Source organism: Barbus barbus (genome assembly GCF_936440315.1).
Source record: "Barbus barbus genome assembly, chromosome: 47".
NCBI classification, from domain to species: domain Eukaryota; kingdom Metazoa; phylum Chordata; class Actinopteri; order Cypriniformes; family Cyprinidae; genus Barbus; species Barbus barbus.
Window position 1 is genome coordinate 17,500,663 of NC_136725.1, and position 17,579 is coordinate 17,518,241.

Consider the following 17,579-nt stretch of genomic DNA (forward strand, 5'->3'; position numbering starts at 1 on the left):
TGTGCATTTCAATATTTTATTACGCTATCAGTGCAAATAAACACCAAAGACAACATAAATCAAAAGGCTCCAGTCAACACAGGAGTATATGAAAACAAGTTTTTTTTAGTTAATCACAATGCAGAGCCACAACATTGCAGAGTGTCTCTAAATTAAAGCAATGTTGTTGTTTTTTTTTTTAATTTAGTGTTTTCTTTTTTACTGAGAACAAACAAAACCATTCAGGAAAATATACGCACATATTTCCGCAGGTTTGAAGAGGTCAAGGACTGCGTTTGCAGACGACTATGGTTTAAGTACCCATCTCTCCATGATAAAAACATCTATTTTAAGACTTGACATTTCCCCATAACACAGGGACTCCCCATGCGTGTGCATGCTACAGGCAGCAAAGAGCCTCGGACAGAGCAGTAGATGTGAACAAAGATTATCGTTAGCACAACATAGACATGCAGAAAAGTGTCGTCCTCCAGTACCCATATTTACATTATTACAATTTTCTTATGTACAATGCAAGACGTTAAAAACTTTTTTTTTTCATCTTGAACAATACAAAATAGTCATCTTGAAAACAATATTTACATAAATGTATCTAATCATTGTCAAAACATGAATAGTACAGAGAACGTGGAATAAATTCTGTATTTTTTTTGGATAATATTTAAGACTTGAGTGATGGGCCTTTTTCTGAAAAAAAAAAAAAAAAAAAAAAATTGAACTGAAAAGATGCAAATAAAGTGAACTTAAAAAACCAACAAACAAAAGAACCAGACTGAATTCCAATCCCTTCTCACAGTAGAGCGTCTGATTCAAACAGTATCCATAAATACCGCAATTACCCCTCATGGCTTTGGTGGACAAACTATATCATCTCTTTCAATATTCAATTCTCAAAATCGACACCGTAAATGCGTGAATGCTACATACAGGATTTTTAGATAAGATACAAAACAACAAATTATACGAAATTGTAAAAAGATGCATTTCATTGGCTAAAAATATGACACTCAGGTTATTTATTTTTTTAAACGTCATGCCATTATCTCCACATAAGAGCTATAGTTTCATTCCTGATGAAAAATAAAGCACTGTAAATCTGACTAAGCTACGATTATAGAACATTCCAGTAAATGTTGTTGCCTTGCGATCACATGTGAAAACCCTCTTGACCTCAGCTAGCTTTACAAGAAAGATACCTGATAGATTACACTGACGTTCCTTTAAATTCTCCTGTAAGAAAATAGACTTTATAACTGGACATTTCAATGCCACAAATCCAATATTGTGCTTAGACTGTACAATTTTCTTTGCCTCAATAAAATGAAAAGGGTCCTGATTTGGCTGTAGATAAATATAGTGTGAAATTAGCAGTAACATTTCTGGATTCATCAATAATACACATAATAGGATGTTCTTCATAAATGTTTTAGTTGTGGAAAAAGGAAAAGCTTTTCATGGTGGACATTTTACATTGTGCTGGACAAAGAAGTTAGCTTAGCATACAAAAAAAAAAACATTCCAATGTGTATACAAAATAATTATATCATGGAGAATCACCTTATGACATCAATAAAAATAACTAATAAACCAAATGGACAAATGAAATCATTTAAAGCAGTGGCAAAAAGTCAATGTTTTAAACTGAATTACCGTGTCCCATTGTTACATTTATTCAGTTTCTGATATTATAGACAAATCTCCATACACACAGTTCTTCAGCTTCTCTCAGTCTTTGGCAGTTCATATCTACCATTTTCCATCTCTTCTATCTAGCTGTGAGTCTGTCTGTGGACTGGAGAGTTTATCCTGTGCTCATAGTCAATACACGACTCCACTTTTGCACCCATGACGCAGTGGGCAGGCTGCACCTGATCCCGGATCTCAGGTCTGAGCTGACCTGGTTAAAGGGGGTGAGTCTGGAGTCTCTCCTCCCTGCTAAAAGTTTCTCCAGGAGACCCCTCGGGTTCTTTTTTAACAGGTTTAGGACTGGCTTTGGGAGAGCCCTTAGCCCAAACTAGCGACCTCCCAGTGGTATCAACAGGTGCAGGTGCTGTTTTTGGATTTGTATTAAGAGAATAGGGGTACCACGGTAAGTTCGACAACTCCTGAGGGAAACAAGACTGGGTTAAGTTCCCATTGGCTGCACAGTTTGCCTGAGGGATGAAGGGACTTGGGGTCCCTCTGGGTTGGGATAGCTCTTTCAGACAGTTTTCTGACAGGAGGAGTTGCTTAAGAACATTGAAGCCTTGGCTTTCTCTGGAGAGAGGCATTTTGCTCTTAGGACTCCCTACTAACTCTTCTTCTTTTGGTTTTGCCAGCCCTTTACCATTAACTTCAGGTGTCCCAGACACCAGATTGTCACTAGTGGCATCTTGAGATGGCTGACAGAGTTCATTACTTAGGTGCTCTGCTAGCTCAATGCACAGTTTTCTTTTCTTAGGAACGGGGCTCTGAAAATTCACTGGCTCCTCTTTTACGGAGTTCCCGAAGAGCCTGGTATGTGGGTTTGAATGGTAGGTAGCATTCTGCTGTTTCAAAAGCTGGCTGAGAAGTCCAAATTTAGCAGCTGTTTCTGTATGACATAGTTCAGATTTTATTGTGTCCCGTGCATCAGCAATAGGTGAGTGTTGTGATAATCGTCTCTGATGGTTCAGCCCATCATCGGAGCTATCTGATGAAATATTCTCCTCTACTGGCTCAGTTTTGATCTTAAGGTGCGGAGAAGGTCCGTTTGAGCTGTCACGGTTGACAGAGCTCCTCTGAGGACTCTCCAGCCCCCCTGAAGTCATTTCAAAGGCTCTGTGCCCACTGGTTCTTTCCTTCTGAGAAGTTGTTCCCAGCAGAAGCTGCAGTACTGTGCGCTTCTCGAGAAGGTTTTCTATCTGGGTTGATGCAGAGGGTAAACGCTCACATTTGTGAGCTGGGAGAGCAGGAGGGGAACCTCCATCTAGCATGGAGGCTCTGTTCCGCTTGTGTGGAACGACAAGTTGGTCCAAAAGTGCCTTCTGCTTGTCAAGCTCAAGTTCTGGACTTTGCCTTCTGCTTGTCGGCTTGTGAGGGGGTGAGGGTGACAAGTTGTTTTTACCATTCTGGGCCATGTTTTGTAGTAACTTGCTGGCACTGAAAGGAGGCTCCAGCGTCTTTTCCCTTGAGTGAGCTTTAGATTTACACAGATCTAAGGGGCTGGACTGGGCATGGGGTGAGGGAAAGGAGTACGAAGGGGAGATCGAGCTGAAGGTAGCTGTTTGCCGGTCCAGAGGACTCCATGTTCTGCTGTCCTCAGGTGTGCCAATCCGTTTAAGTGGGGCTGCAGTCAAGTTGCTAATTATTGCGTCAGGCCGCAAACTAGGATTATCTGAACTTTTGTTTACCTTCTCGTTATTTCTGCGGTCCAGCAGTAACTGCATTAGAGTGACCTCATCATGGGATTTCACGTCTGGGCTGGTATCCAGATCTGTGGCCTCACGGACCTTTGGCACAGAAGGTTCCGGCTTCCACTTGTTTATGAGAGACTCTGTGAGCTTATCCACAGAGGGGGTTAAGGAAGAGCAGGCCTCAGATTTTTGGCTAGGTGCTCTTCTTTTCATGGAGAGGTCGATGGGGGAACAGCTGGAGAAGCTCTCAGTATCACTGCTGTCTTTGGTCAGGCTGTTATCCTGGCTTGAGTACTCGCTATCAGACTGCAGGGAGGAGGCCCGGCTCGGGAGGATGCCATAGTCATCCTCCAGGTGTCCGTTCCTGGTGAGCTGCTGCTGGGAGTTGTGATTGTTCAGAAGTAGGAGCAACAGACTGCTGCAGTTTTGTGGCGGTCGACCATTTCTGTCGAAGGGCCGTCTCTCTTTGGGGGGTCTCATGGAGGGTGAGGAAAGGGAAGGGCTTTTTTTGCTGGAGTTTACCACTGGTGGGGGGAGTGTTCCATTTTGAACATTTAAGGAGCTTAGCATGTCTGGGGCAGTTGTTGGCTGCCCCATGCTGGGAGACCTCTTATCCTGTGTTTGTTGAGTAGCCATGGCTGCTAGCCTCTCACTGGCTGATCGACTGGTTAATTGTGCTTTTATGGCCTGCTCTCTAGAGTACTGCTGTAGATGAGCCTCGCTGGACAGCAACAAGGCCAGCTGACTGCAGGCGGCACTGGGCTTGGGTGAAGGGGCCGGACTGGACCTAGTCCATACCATGTTGGCAACAGCCTTGAGTCGCTCAGTGCAGGACATGGATTCAGAGCTAGTGGGCTGGGTAGAGCTTTGAGAAGAATGAGGAGAATCGGAGCTTCGGTTCTGGTTGCTCTGCCGACAGTAAGGCACGGTGTTATGGTTCTGTTGCTTGGTTTTCCTCATGAGGCTTTTTAGGCGGCCTGATGCTGTGCCGTAACTCTGGTAGGTTTCCTTATCAGCAGGAACACTTTCACTGCTATTCCTGTTGAGGGGTTTGTGGCTTTGAGAAATGTGCTGTGACAAGGCGACACTCTGCAGCCGAGAGCTGAAGGACTGGAGCAGAGAAGCCAGCAAGGTGCTCTCCCCCTGCTCAGAGCCATCCAGGCCTCCTTTGTAGTGCTCCTTTCTCTGTCCGTTCACTTCTGCTACAGTGCCTGTTTGTTTCTGGCTGTCATCTTCACTCCATGCTCCTGAGCGAAGCAGCCTGGCTTTTCTAAGGTGCTGTGAGGCCGCACTAGGTGGGCTACCCTTGTCTTGTGAGGGGGAGCCATGGTTAGGGAGCTGAAACGCCCTAGTCACCCTGTTGGCATTCTCTTCATTGTTTTGGACAGGTTCTGACCTCTGTGTAGCAGTGGCAGCAGGTCCAGTGGTGACCGGATGCATTAGCAAACCTTCCAGATATGTTAAAGCAGCAGAATCCTGGTGAGTTTCAGGGCCAGACTCCACCCCATGAGTCATGTTCAACAGTAGGATGCCCTGATGTGATGTTTTACAACTAATGAAAATGTCGAAAATGTCTTAGCAAGATCTGTGCCATAAATGATGAGAGCAGAGAACTCCAACCGTGCTTTGGATTTTGTTCCTTTTAAGTCAAAGAGTTTTACATACAAGACCAGTGGGCATTTGTAATGTCAAGCACGAAAACCCAGCTGGCATCGCTGTGTATGAGTAAATCCTATTGAGTAAATCCACACTGCTTTAAAATATGTTGTAAGCACAACCAAAGGAATGAGGAGGGTTCTCTGTCCTGATGAACCATAAGCTCTATATTTGGGAGACCCTCTGGGAGGAACCAAAGGCTCAGCGTTGCCTGTGTACTCTTCTGATCTCAGAAGTGGCCACACGGGAACCTACAGCACAAGAAAAGAAAACACTACATGAGTGACAGGCATCAACATCTCAGCATCATCAAAATAACCACTGTAACTTTCTTTGAAGTCTCTGTCAAAACCAATTATCACAGAAGAACTAATTAAATTCAAGCAAAAAAAAAAAAGAAAACTTCAGAGTGAACATAAAACTTGTGTTTGACAAACTCTTTATAGGAACTTCAGCAACTGTCAATCAAACTGCTCTGACACCCAACTTTTTAGGATGTTTGTTCTCATGTGTGAAGGTCTTTTTAAGTCCATTACTTGCTGAGCATTTCACTTTTCCCAAAATTCACTTGAAACATTTAAAAATACTCTTTCACATGTGTGCAAATACCAAGTTACATTATGACAGAAAAACATTAAGAACTATTGTTAAACTCAGTAAAGTAAGTTTTTTTCTTCTTTCTCAGATATTACAGTCTCCCTGGCATAACAGGATTAAATAAGTGAATACTCATTCAAAAACGTCTGTCAGCAACCTTTCACGCTCAGGCCAGTAGTGGCTTAGCAAGGCTGGCAGGTGTAGAGGGGCACACCTGTCAGACCGCTCCTCCACAGAGCCACGGCATCAGATGACATGACAGCACCGCTGACTGCTCGCGCGACGGGTCTGAACCCTGTCAGAACTACTTCCATAAACACTCCTGACTTCCCACTGTCAGGGCCACCACCACAAAGGTTAATTAATACAGGATTCTAGCTCCCCTAAAGCAGTGCTCAGCTGCCAGAGAACATCTTACCCTCCATGTCCTGCCCCTTCAGCAATGGGGTAACATGTTACAGCGGTTTGCTGAGGAGTTAAACTCAACCTTGAGCTGGGGATGCTGTTACAGCAATTCGACAGCATGGAATATCCTGAATGTGCCATAGTAACTTAAGATCATCAAGATGACGTGACAGGAAAATCCTGCGAGAATCAGCACAAGGTCACACGCATTTAAATTTGATGCAAACTGCATTAAGTTGCAAAGGTCGGGTGCAACAGGTTACGACTGCAAGGACAGCAAATAGGAAAACTAATTCATTAACTAATTCAGTCTCGGTTACAGGATCAGCCTGGGCCACTGACCTAAATTTAACAACAAAGAGGACAACCTGTTAGAACGGGGCCATCTGACGTCTCACGCTAATCTTAATGTGGCAGATTAAGATTAATTTCCCGCCAAAGGAGGTGCTGCTACCCTACAAATAAAAGTTAAAACTTGGGACAGGTGGAAAAAGAAGATAAACAGAGGCTGAAAAACTGGACCATAAGAACAATGAAGTAAACACATCATTAAAGTCAAATCAATACTGGGCTACAATCGGATTATGCTAGATTAGATCTCGCCCATGAAAACAAAAGGAAACCGTTAAAGGATAGTTCAGCTAAAAATGAAAATTCTGTCATCATTTACTCATCCTCATGTTGCTTTAAACCTATATGACTTACTTGTTGAAATCATTCAGTCGAAGGGTCTCATGTTATTTGGACCCCAATTTCAGGATTAAAACTAAGTAAGACTTTTATTTCCCAAGACCTTATTTTGAGAGGAAGCAGGCATACAAGGGACAGGAAATACAGGTCTAAGGTGCGATCTCACAGCATACCCTCTATTTGCCTTTCCCAAACATTACCCTTTAGCACAAGAAATACAAAATATGTTTCCTCTCTCCCCCGCTCTCTTTTCCCCTCAGTCTCTCTCCCTCCAGCGGACTGCAAGTGATTATCCATTATCTCTGACAATGTCAAACATTCACACCCAACAGCATTTTAAGTGATTTCACTAGCCAGTGGTGAAAGAAACAGCGGCAGACAGGAAGCTTTATCATGGCAGGGCGTCTTTCTTTGCTCACCCAGAGACCATGAGCAGGAAGGTCAAACCATCATCAGTGGCTGAGAGGCAATTTCCCTTGAGGAGCTGGCAAAAAAAAAAAAGGCCTTAACAGTGAATGCTGGACTTCTTGACGCAAATGTCAGGGATTTGATATCCAAAGCCAATCTGGCGATCCTCGCATGTGGGGTAGGAAATTAATTGGAATTCAACCCATCCCACAAAGTACCCTAACAAAAAAAAGGTTAATGAATGATCCCCATTATAAGAACCATAATCCATTTGCACCATTTCAAATGCATGATTAAAAATAGGGTGAGCCGCAGGAACTGTGCTGCGAGTCAAGGTCAAGTGTGTCTGAGTCTCAGTGCACGCAACAGCTGGAGTCCATGCAAAGCGCTCAGTGTTAATAAAAAGTGACAACCCAGTCCTTGCTGCGCGTATCGCTAATATCTGACACCAGACTGGCAGACGCTTCCCCGGCATAAAAGGTAAGCCAAGGTTAAAGAAATTTGAAAGGAAAGGGAGCCGTGTGAATGTGAATGTTATCGTAGGCACCTGGTATTCACTCAGATACGCCGGAGAGAGTTTGTAAATCCAATATGGCTGGAGAAAATTAAATAAGGGGAGCGACGTGCTACCTCAACAAACACGACTGTAACGTCCACAGTGAACTTTTGCTCTTTTGAAGTAAAACGTAGACCAAATAAACAGCCCCATGGAGCTCTGCAAAAACGAGTCTGCTATAAATTTAAAACCAAGTCAATCAGAACAAACAAACTGGCTAAGAAACAAAACAAAAATGCCCTTAGACAGTGATCTTATTAAAGAGAAACATGACCAGTTAGTAAACACTACAAATTAAACTTGCGGTTTCCTAAATTTTTGAAATCATAAAATTAAGCTCATTAAATTATGCTGCTCGGCTCACAACGAACTCCAGTACTTTCATATTTATAAACTTCAGTGTACGGCTAGAAATTACATTCAAAACAGAGATTCTAATAATTTTCTTAATCAAGTGCACTTAACCAGTGAAAAGACAAAGCACCTGGGTTCCTTCTCTTGGCACATCATTCCAGCTGGCAAAAATGTTGGCAGAAGTTGCTAACGAAATGCCAGAGTACAATTACAGCATCTCATTCACTCTCCACTCTTATCACTGGGGTTGTAGAGCACACACACTCTTGCTACTCACAGAAAACACTTTGACTCCACTTGCCAACTCCTCCATATCTACTCACACGCGGTCTCCTTAAATCACAACACAGGCAGTTCCAAATCGATCTTACCCTGCTCCTCACTCCTCCTACTACTACAACACCACCACCGATCCTGCTACACCTCTAAGCTTTAAATTGAATTGGCCATTCCCACAAGATAAACTGGAATTTGAATTGCAAATGATAGGAAGTGGAATTTACAGAATTGCAATTCAAAGAAATGTAACAGCTAATGGCATGAAATGAAGGAAATTATGTGTTCTTCCATTTCGATTGAGTTTTTTTGGAATGATTTTTGTTCTAATTCTACTATTCAAATTCAAATGTTAGTCCTAGTTCAAATTCAGATTTCAGTCCTAGTTCAAATTCAGATTGAATTTCTACTTCAAATTCAAGCTGGAATACTGTTCTGAATGGCATGCAACTGTAGTGCATTCAGGTTCATTCTTCAGCACTTCACAAGTGTTTAGCACAGATATGAATTCCCATGCTACAACAGTCTTAGTCCAAAAGGTCACCTAGACGGATGATTCAATTTAAAGCACACACAAATGCACAAACGATCCATTCCCCTCCAAGAAAACACCTTTAACAACTGCTAGAAATCTCCACTTCAAGAAAGCCCTCAGGACTATAGCAGCAATCTTCACACTTGCTAGAACTACACAAGACAACAGTGTCCCGACTAGAAGCTTTGTTTAATGACGGCTAATGAGAGCGGCCCTCCGTTACGGAGGCGATGGGAGCACAGACAGAACGGGCGTCTTCGCTGCAGATGTCAGGAGGCTCAGACAGGTGAAGTGTGGTAATCAATTTGCTCTACCGGCAGGACTCCTCAGCAGAATACTAATGAATCGCTCTCTCTCTCTCTCCACACACGCACACACACACACACACACACACACACACACACACAAATAATCCGCTCTCGCACATTCACTCAAACACACATTTCAACTCTTTCCTTGGCTGGAGGGAATGAGAAAACAGCTGGGCTGATCACTGCTGCCCTCAAGGCTGTGTGGGTACAGATTACATGGTCATTCCACTCGACACTTTCAAAACAGCTATGGGGGAAACGAGGTGAAAGTCAAACCTGGAGTACAACCACAGCTGCACGGCCCCATTTGAACACAAACACACGCACGTGGACACATTTACAGCCAAGATTATACAAAACAGAAACCAAACACGCACCTGCAGCCACCACACACAGGTACAGATGCGCCCGAGGTAAACACCAAAGAAACACATGAGCAGTCACCCATATAAACACTCAAGCGGAAAGGTATGTCAGAGGAGAAAACCAATTTATCATCATTTAGGGATGGAGATGAATATTTAAACCCCACCTCCCAGACTCACTCTCCATCTATGCAGAAAAAATATAAAGAAATTCAATTATTTGTCATCAACACAAATTAAAATCAAGCTCATTGCATTTCCCTAATCTATTCCAGTCATCAATTCCTGTCCTCTTCCCACAATCAAAACAATAAAAGTGGGGAAAAACATGCTGGTATAAATAAAGGCCCTTTGGAATACAATTATTATGTAATCCTGATGGACACAAGTAATATTAAATGTACACTACCATTCAAAAGTACTATTTTTATGTAATATTTTAATACTTTTATTCAGCAAGGACACATTAAATTATTCTGTTGAACTTTCAAATAATCTAGGAAAAACTCTATTCCACAAAATATATTAAGCAGCACAACCGTTTTCAACATTAATCAAAATTATGAACTATTTCCATGCAAATCAGTATATTAGAATGATTTCTGAAGGATCTTGTGACACTTAAGACTGTTGAAAATTCAGCTTTGCCATCACAGGAATAATTTGAACATTTGAGCCATTTGAACAGAAAACAGTTCTTCAAATTTGTAACAATATTTCATACTGGATTTTTGATCAAATAAATGCAGTCTTAGTGAGCATAAGATACTTCTTTCAAAAACATTAAAAAATCTATTATTTTTATGTTATATAATTATTTTTAATATAATTGTATACATTTTATTATTAATCTGCTTTTGCACTTTATTTACCTTTAATTTAATGGACAATGGAAAATTATCAGGAAACAACATGCAGACGAGGGTGGAATCAGAAAATGACCCAAGATTCAAACGTGGTTAACATGCGCACCAGAACTACTATCCAACATGCCAAAGCATCCACTACCTGCTAGGCCACGTCTCTTTTATTGATATGACAGTGAAATGATGAAAGAAAATGACTGGCAGAAGAAGACACAAGATGTGAAATGTTGACTTGATGTGTTGAGCATAGCCTGGGCGATATGCCCAGAAAAATTAGCACGATAATTTTTTTCATATCAGTCGATTATCACGATAAATGTCAAGTGTTTATTTATTTCAAGTTTAAAGCCAGAATTTTGCTCCATTTGCTCATTTCCCTTAAAATAAATATCTAAATTAAAAAAAAAATCTTAGTTTCTGCATGTTCTAATGAGTGATATTGTTTCAAATCAAGAAACAGGTTTGGGTTGCCTGATAATATTAATAATAATAATAAAAAAAAACTTTTTTTGTCTCTTAGAAATGCACATTTGATAGTAGCTTGAGTTAGGATGCAAAGGTAAATTTTTGTTCATTTTTAAAATCAGTAACATTTGTAAAAATTGTACCAACCTCAGATTTATATGTTTTTTTTTTTTTTTTAATTAAGCTTATGATCTCCCATAGTAGCATACATTTAAATCATGATAAACAATTAAACCCACACATATAGCACCTCAATACCATGGTAAAAATATAACTATATGGATTTTAGGTACGTTAGCCTATTTGTATGAGAAACAGTAGTCTAAAAACATTCTGTATAAATGCACACATGCTATAGCTTAAATCACAAATACATTCACTGCACCATGATATTGTGGCAGAAATGCCTTCTGACTGTCTCGTTGCACACAGTGTTTCTCCTGTTTGTCTATAAACTAGTTTAAATCACGGAGTCATTTCTGTTCATCGCTGAATTCGAGCGCTTCACACTGGATCTCACAGCGCTGTTTAGTGCTTGCGTGACTGAGTAAATGGCATGCATTCTACTCTAGTGAGTTCGTGCTGCGCGGTACTGACTTTGATCCGAGCAGATAAATGGTCCATGTGGCACGATTCAAATGAGTTGCGCTGTTTCGTTCAGCTTTTGGCACATAAATATTACATTGAACATTTATCGAACTCTTCATATAGTTTTATTGAGGAAAATTATATCGTGATAATTATCGTTATTGAATTATCGACCAGCCCTAGTTGAGCGGAATTCAAAATCACATCGCCACATAAGCCGTAGGGCACAATGTGTGAGAGTATGCAACTAACAGCTAGGCCACAGCTAGCCACTGTGCTGTTAGTCCCCTCCGCTCTGTGGTCAACAGGGCAGCGGGACAGTAAACCCAACAGCACAATTTACATCAGCAGGAATAATTCACTTTTTACACATCCAGTATCATTAATCGCCTCTAACAAGAGGACACAACCTCACCTTGGCAGTTTTACACACAGCTGGAGAGTAGAAAGAGAAGCAGTACAGAAACACACAGGAAGCTGCCATCCTCTCCAAACTGATGTGTGAAGACAGCCAGGAGCTATAACACTAGAGTGAAAACCTCAAAACGAATGAAGAGAAGAAGAGAGGCTGCCGCAGCGCTGCTGATGTCTGCGCCCTTGACACACTGACACTGTCATGTGACACTCTGTCATCCACCACCTGGCAGAACCCCACCCTCTCACTTCCTCCTTCTGGTAACCCAACGGCATTGAACTACATCACACCGTCCCCCCACACCAGCGGAAGGAAGAAAGGGTCACCATGTCCTCATCTGTAATCCTCTGCCATTCTTCAGCAGCCCGGCTGAAGGAGGCAGCACCTGCCACAAGGGGAGAATGCCCAATTAGGCAGCTGTCATGCAAGGCAAAGGCTCCAAACTCATCCCTGTCGAACTGGAGAGCAGCTGTGGGTGCCAATTACGGCAAAACATTAACCGCTTCGGTTCCAGGAAAAACATTTCGGTTCCTGGGCAAGACATGAGGTTTGACGATTCTAGGTATCTAGCCTGCGGTCACTGGAACCTGATTACCGGCATGCCCTGTTCATCCCACACCAGACACCAACATCTACTCCAAAAATACCCAACATGGTGAACAGAACTGATCCATACATATATACATATATATACACACGTACACACATGTACACACACACATATATTATACACATAGTATGTGTATATGTGTATAATATATGTGTGTGTGTACATATGTGTGTGTGTGTGTGTGTGTGTGTGTGTGTGTGTATATATATGTGTCACATACATACACACACACACACACACGTACACACATATGTACACACATATATATTATACACATACATATATAGGGCTGGAAAATAATTCAATATCAATATGTATCGCAATATAATTTTTCAATAACGGTGATATGATTTTTAAACACACTTCCGATATTTTGATAAACATCACCAGTGTTTCTCATACATTGATTTATTTGTGATGTTTGACTTTGTTGAATAAACAAGAGCACTACACGTTTCAAAATCAAAACGCGTCGCGGGTGTTTTATTTGAATGCATCTCTGAAGGGAACAGACTGTCTTCAGAAAAGTTTCGATGACATTTTCATTTGATCTGATAAAGTCGCGTTCATGAGCGGAGCTGCTTTGATTACAGCCATTACCGGGGAAACCGCTAGATTTCTACCGCTCTCACAGCGCCTCCTGCTGGCAGAGATTCAGATTGCATTTTCAAGAATAAGCCCGTCTCAAGCAACATGCTTTTGTTGTTGCTCAATTTTTCTTGTTTTGTTTTCTGCAGCAACTCCGAGCACTATTCATACTCTTTATCCTGGCTGAAGTACATTCGTTTCAATCTATAAGAACAATCAGCCTACACTGTAGAACAGTAAGGTTTTAACGTTTTTTTTTTGTTTTTTTTTAATCTGTTCACCAAGCCTCATTTATTTGATCCAAAGTAGAGCAAAAACAGTAAAATTTTGAAATATTTTTACTATTTAAAATAACAGTTTTCTGTTTGAATATATTTTAAAATATAACTTATTCCTGTGATCAAAGATAAATTTTCAGCATCATTACTCCAGTCTTCAGTGTCACATGATCCTTCAGAAATCACTCTAATATGCTGATTTGCTGATGATCAATATTTAAAACAGTTGAGTACATATTTTTCAGTATTCTTTGAATAGAATAGAATAGAAATGATAGAAATTAATAATTTTATTTAGCAAGGATGCTTTAAATTGATCAAAAGTAATTGATAAAATACATTTATAATGTTACAAAAGATTTGTATTTCAGATAAATGCTGTTTTTCTGAACTTTCTATTCAAAGAAACCTGAAAAAAAAAAAATTCTACTCAGCTGTTTTCAACATTATAATAAATGTTTTGTGAGCAGTATATCAGAATATTAGAATGAGAACTGGAGTAATGATGCTAAAAATTCAGCTTTGAAATCACAGGAATAAATTACATTTTAAAATATTTTAAAATAGAAAACAGTTATTTTAAATGGCAAACATATTTCAAAATGTTACTGTTTTTGCTGTATTTTGGATCAAATAAATGCAGGCTTGGTGAGCAAAATTCTTTAATAAACATTAAAAATCATACTGTTCAAAAACTTTTGACGGTCATGTATGTTAGCCTATAGTTTGAAGTTAAAGATATTAATATTAATAAGGTGAGTCGGAGATGTTTATTTGACAATGATGTCACATTTCTTGTTTGTATGAAGGCTAAATACAAATAAAAGGTGAACATTATTTATTTGTGCGTTTTTTGTTGTTTTTTTTTTATAAAATATATAGTTTTATAGGAGGAGGTTTCGTAGACTTAGTAAATTTATTTTTCATAAGTTTGTAGGTACAGACATCGGTTGCGGCCATTCTTGGCAGTTTTTATGAGGCTTTTTTAAAACAGAGTTCATATTGGTATCGGAATTATATCGTATTGACCGAAATTAAGAAATAGGTTTTGATATAAATTTTGGCCATATCGCCCAGCCCTATACATATACACACACACACACACACACACATACATACATATACACATACACAAACATGCGCACACACACACACACACACGTGTGAAAATCAGTAAAAAACTCTGAAATTAGGCAAAACAGATGCTATCATATATTGACAATCAGCAGTCTAAAGGCTATTTTGCACAAAACTATTTAATTAAAAAAAAAAATTCTTTAATTACTAAAAATAAAATACAATGTGTATATATGAAATTTTACAAAACATGCATATATGCATACATATATTTTGTTACATTAAGCATTAAAAATTGTTTTGTAATTTTATTTTTTTTTGTTAATTTTGTAAAATCATCTGTTTATTTCCTGGTTTAAATTTACCAGATTTCCAATCAGTCCGTATATAAATGTTTATTTTCACATTCATATAATTTCCTCAATTAAGGAAGAAGCTGATTGTCTAAATAAGCAATAACTCTGCATTTATTTACTGGACAAATAGTGACACGAAACATGCAACTGAACCACAGTTTCGCTTCAACACATGCTTTGCTTCCACACATGTGTTAAGCACTGTGATGTATTGAATCATGACTTTTGTATCATAATACATAAATCGTGAGGTAGTTTGTGGTACCTAATGCTAATGTGGAAGACTGGAGGGCCAAATCATCTTTTCACTTCCTCTCCAACCTTTTTCTGCCAAAAAAAGCGACAGTAATGTAACATTTCCATGTTTAAATCAGATCTTCACAGGCCTGAGGCCTCCATAATCTCCCTACTGTTAATTAAATGACGAGGGAGCGTAGGCGAGCCGAGAGGAGAGAGGGACAAAGCTGCTGGGTCTCCTGCCACAGCAAGACTCGTTAATATTAAAGATTTATGCCCTTCCCCCGCCATAGCTACAGACCTTCCTGTGCTATGCGTGTCTGTTTGGGTATGTGTGTTTTTAGGACAATGCATTTCAATGCAAACTAGACGATCACTTCGGTCTCAGCCGTGTGTCAGGGAGCATGGAAATTGTTGACAAATTTGTTGTGATTGTATAATTTATCATCTCAAAACACTTCTGTTTTGAGTAAGACGGAAACTAATCTGCAACTGCGAAATGAAATGAGCTGGACGTCAGCCGGCAGAAGATTTACGACAGAGCGAATCCAGAATCGTGACAGTAGTTATTGATCATTTAGTCTCCATGGTTTCTCCGTTTAACTGAAAAGTCGCAAAACGGTGATAACGGACGACTGAGGGACAGATTAGATTAGCACAGATACCTCAAGCACATGGCTACTGCTTTATCATAGGCTCTTTTTCGAAGTCAACATCAGGTCAACTGGGTTCACACTAAAATTAAGAGGTTAGCGTGCTAAGAAAAACTGTACTCTGACTTGTTCAAAACATGACTTTCTTTCTTCAGTGGAACACCAATTGGGAAATTTGAAAGGATATACTGATCAAAAAACAGGGAAGCTTTCAAACTTTAAAAAGGACAAAACAGCATCATATAAGTAACTCGTACATTTTTACAAATGCTATAATCTAAGTGCTCTGAAGACACACAATTGGTTCATGTAATGAACAGTCCAAAATTTAAGATGGTATTCATTGACTATGTACTCACCAAGTAGGCTGTTAACCTCTGTGACTGGATTATTGAGCCAATTAGTTGAACTTGAGAATCCAAACAGTCCCATTTGTGATTCATTCATAGCACTTCTGTGAATTGGATCAAATGATTCATTGAAGAGATACAGCTCAAAGAATGATTCACTCATGAATCAGAAAATGCTACTTCTATTCCCAAGAAAGGACAGAGGATGTCAAGTCTTTCAACTTGTATTTTGTCTGATTTTCACACAAAGCAATTGATTGCTTTAGAACACCTAAAATACAATGCACAAGTCAAATGAACCACTTTTGCGTTTGTTTGTTTGTTTATTATTTAATCATAATATATGTATTTTTTTAAATCTCTTTTTTTTTTTTGCATGTTGCATATTAAAGCTCGATAACCTCTAGTTCTTATTCACTTCCATTAAACTGAAAAAAGTCGCCTGGATATTCCTCAAATTTCTGTTCTCCAGAAGAATGGAAGTCATGAACAAATTCTTTAAATCAGTGATGGCCAACCAGAGCCTGGGATGACCTCTGATTCGAGCCATGCCATATGAACAAGATGAGAGGGGGGGGGGGGGGGGGGGGGATGCCATTGAACGCAATTTTAATGTAATATAATTGAATATTATGCAACATTGACTTTTGGCCCTCAATAAAGTTAGATTTTTTTGTCCTACATATTAAAAACTTGCTCTCTCAAGACTAGTAAGATGCTGCAAAAACAAACAACAGGCGCGTGACGTGAAACAGGGGAATTTTACACCAAGCTTATATTTGACCATAGGGCACTAGGGCAGTGAGCCTGCAGACTTAACAGAGGTTTAACTGTTAATTGCCGCAGATAAAAACGGATGCACGAGTTAAAAGCACAAGAGGAAGCGGTTAGCATGCCCGTTTGAATGGCTAAGTTACATTAAAACCTCTCTCATTCCATTTCAGCCCCATTTTCAAACCGCACACACCCTCTTTCCTGGCTGCACCGGAATATGTGGCACTACAGAGTCGTTTCAAAGCGAAGGATAATCGAAGACAGCCCTTGACTGGCGCCTCAACGCAGCCACAATATCCGTGGTCGCAGGAAGACATTGAGGGGTTAACCGGGGTAGGGTGGGGGTAAATTAAGGATTTTACAGTGCCCCCAATTCCCCCCGCTCCCCCCTCTTCCTGTTGTTGCAGACAGTCACAGGGTGAGCGCATGTGACCTTGAGATGCATCGCTGGCACAGTCAGGGCTGCCTTGCCTGCAGGCGTCCTTGAACTGGATCTGCAAGACAAAAACCTTCACACTGCCAGATAGACATCTCAACCCCAACCCCCCTCCCACCCCAAACGTCTCTCGCTCTTTTCAATCTGCGTGCCGGTTATCTCCTCCCCAGCGGGGGAGTCTTATCTGAATGCTGGATCTTTAACCTTAACACTGAACTCAGACAGAGGCGGAATTTCAAAATGTCTCACTGGTGTATTTTTAACCTTCATCTACAGATTGTTTGTCTCCGTTTCAGGGGATTAGATGACACTCCATGGCATCTGAGACACTAGCCAGGCCGACTTGGAATACAAAGGTT

The 17,579-nt window shown here is 40.3% G+C and overlaps 1 pseudogene across 1 annotated transcript in view; it reads right to left on the reverse strand.

Annotated features, from left to right (window-relative positions):
- Positions 1 to 17,579, reverse strand: part of LOC306865460 (nuclear receptor-interacting protein 1-like) — a 29,415-nt pseudogene continuing 11,836 nt past the window's right edge. The window contains exon 2 of the transcript XR_013786107.1: positions 1 to 5,281. The product of XR_013786107.1 is annotated as a nuclear receptor-interacting protein 1-like (transcript). The remainder of the gene's footprint in view (positions 5,282 to 17,579) is intronic.